Source organism: Pavona decussata, unplaced genomic scaffold (assembly GCF_977016875.1).
Source record: "Pavona decussata unplaced genomic scaffold, jaPavDecu1.1 SCAFFOLD_3707, whole genome shotgun sequence".
NCBI lineage: Eukaryota > Metazoa > Cnidaria > Anthozoa > Scleractinia > Agariciidae > Pavona > Pavona decussata.
Genome location: NW_028146518.1, coordinates 10001 through 13178, shown reverse-complemented (window position 1 = coordinate 13178; position 3178 = coordinate 10001). Strand labels below are relative to the sequence as shown.

General features: G+C 42.1%; 1 pseudogene; it reads left to right on the top strand.

Annotated features, from left to right (window-relative positions):
* On the top strand, nucleotides 1–988 carry LOC146445941 (large subunit ribosomal RNA; annotated as a pseudogene; the record flags this gene model as incomplete).
* Nucleotides 989–3178: the final 2190 nt, after the last annotated feature.

Genomic DNA, 3178 nt, shown 5'->3' with positions numbered 1-3178 from the left:
AGAAGACCCTGTTGAGCTTGACTCTAGTCTGACCTTGTGAAAAGACATGAGAGGTGTAGAATAAGTGGGAGCAGCAATGCGCCGGTGAAATACCACTACTCTTATCGTTTTTTTACTTATTGGATGGAGCGGAGGCGGACCGCAAGGTCCACGTTCTGGACTTAACGCCCGTCCTCGGACAGGCGGATCCTCGTCCAAGACACCGTCAGGTTGGGAGTTTGGCTGGGGCGGCACATCTGTCAAATGATAACGCAGGTGTCCTAAGGTGAGCTCAATGAGAACAGAAATCTCATGTAGAACAAAAGGGTAAAAGCTCACTTGATTTTGATTTTCAGTACGAATACAAACTGTGAAAGCATGGCCTATCGATCCTTTAGTCTTTAGGAGTTTTAAGCTAGAGGTGTCAGAAAAGTTACCACAGGGATAACTGGCTTGTGGCAGCCAAGCGTTCATAGCGACGTTGCTTTTTGATCCTTCGATGTCGGCTCTTCCTATCATTGCGAAGCAGAATTCGCCAAGTGATGGATTGTTCACCCACCAATAGGGAACGTGAGCTGGGTTTAGACCGTCGTGAGACAGGTTAGTTTTACCCTACTGATGAAGTGTTGTTGCAATAGTAATTCTGCTCAGTACGAGAGGAACCGCAGATTCAGACAATTGGCATTTGCACTTGCCTGAAAAGACAATGGTGCGAAGCTACCATCTGTTGGATTATGACTGAACGCCTCTAAGTCAGAATCCGTGCTAGAAAGCAACGATGATTACCTCCAGAGAACTTTAGGCGAACCAGAATAGAGGGTTTCGGCCCTCATGCGTCCCAAAGTGCCAAGGGGGACAAAAGCCTCCAAGGCACTGCCGCTAGCAAATTCTAACGTTTCTGGAGATAAATCCTTTGCAGACGACTTAAATAAAGAACGGGGTATTGTAAGTTGTAGAGTAGCCTTGTTGCTACGATCTTCTGAGATTAAGCCTTTGTTCTAAGATTTGTATCATCTTTTTTTTGACAGAGTCAAAAGTCCTCCTCACACCATGAAATATTTTCTAAGTTAAAAGTCCTCCTCACAACATAAAATATTTTCTAAGTCAAAAGTCCTCCTCACACCATAAAATATTTTCTAAGGCAAAAGTCCTCCTCACACCATAAAATATTTTCTAAGTCAAAAGTCCTCCTCACACCGTAAATTATTTTCTAAGTCAAAGGTCCTCCTCACACAATGTAATATTTTGTAAGTGACAGGTCCACCTCACACCACCCAATTCTTTTTTAAGTGAAAAGTCCTCAAAATTTTTAGAAAAAATCTTACAAAAATACTTTGTTGTAGGGAGGACTTTTGACTTGACCAAAAAAATTGGTGGTGTGAGGAGGACCTTTCACTTAGAATTAGGGTTAGGGTTAGGGTTTGGGTTAGTGTTAGGGTTAGGAAAAAGGTCTAAGTGGTTTTTTAAGGTGTTTAGAGGCTATTTATGCTATATAACGAATATTTGCTTATATACTTAAGTCACTTATTTATAGCAAAAATTTGTTCCAACCAAGTTTTTAAGGACGCTCTTTCGAACGGCAACATTCCCGATTGAAAATGGCGACCTTCCAAAATCATCACTTTGCTTCCCCCTCCATATGGGGATGAGTATTCGACTTTTTCTTTGTCAGAGTCAAGTAAACACATTGAAAATGGAATCAGCATACAAGAAAACCTAGTTTGAGGTAGGTTTTGTGCCTCCCGTGGTATTATAACCATAGAACTGCTCCTGAGGGGGGTAGGGTAGGCCTACCAAAAAGTGCATTTTTGGTTAGGTCGATAATTTCTAAAAAAAATGTGTCCCAACCAGGTTTTTTTGGACGCTCTTTCGAATGGCAACATTCGTGATTGAAAATGGCGACCTACCAAAATCGTCACTTTGCTTCCCCGTCCCATATAGGGTTGAGTATTTGACTTTGCTTTCGTCAGAGTCAAGTAAACACATTGAAAATGGAATCAGCACACAAGAAAACCTAGTTTGAGGTAGGTTTTGCGCCTCCCGTGGTATTATAACCATAGAACTGCCCCTGAGGGGGTAGGGTAGGCCCACCAAAAAGTGCACTTTTGGTTAGGTCGATAATTTCTAAAAAAATGTGTCCCAACCAGGTTTTTTTGGACGCTCTTTCGAATGGCAACATTCGTGATTGAAAATGGCGACCTACCAAAATCGTCACTTTGCTTCCCCGTCCATATAGGGTTGAGTATTTGACTTTGCTTTCGTCAGAGTCAAGTAAACACATTGAAAATGGAATCAGCACACAAGAAAACCTAGTTTGAGGTAGGTTTTGAGCCTCCCGTGGTATTATAACCATAGAACTGCCCCTGAGGGGTTAGGGTTAGGGTAAGGGTTAGAGTTAGGGTTAGCGTTAGGGTTAGGGTTAAAAACAAAAATGATGATGTGAGGAGGACCTTCTTAAAACCTAATTTCAATACACTTATTAGGGGACTAGGGGTCAGTGGACTCAGAAATGTCTTTCCTAGCAGTCTCCTTATAAGAGTATTTTTTTCTGATTTAGGTGAGTCCTCCTCACACCACCATTTTTGTTAGTCGAAAGACCTCTTCACACCACGACTTTCCTGATGGATTTCGATGTAACTGCTAGTGCTGAGAGGTGTGTCTAAAGTGGAACATGTTCCCGCAAAACCTGAGGTCTCCACTGTCTAGCGAGGTACTTACAGTGAATATAGTGAATTTATCAAAAATTGGAGAATTCTGACTTTTGCGATAAATTTTGATGTAATTGGTCGTGCTGAGACGTGTGTGAAAATTTGAACATGTTCCCGTAAAATCTGAGGTGAGAATTAGTGAGGTACTTACAGTGCGTATAGTGACAAATCTTTAAAAGCGTGAAATTATGGGATGTTGTGGCTTCAATGGGTTTTTAAGATGTCACCAGTCATTTGGCATGACTTACAAACGATTTGGCTGGTTGTGGGTTCGATTTTCAAAATTTCATTTTTTTCGCGTTTTTATTTTCTGTCTACCATATCATGCAGTCTCCTTATTAGCGTTTGGGGGTTATAGTGTGGGCAGGTTGGTCGCAAAGGTTCCGGGAGGAGCTGGCTAGTAAACCCTGTCCCTTATGTTCCACGGCGGCAAGGCGGAGAAATAGAGGGCAGAATTGACTAACGGGCAAGGAAAGTTGGGCTTGTAGCTT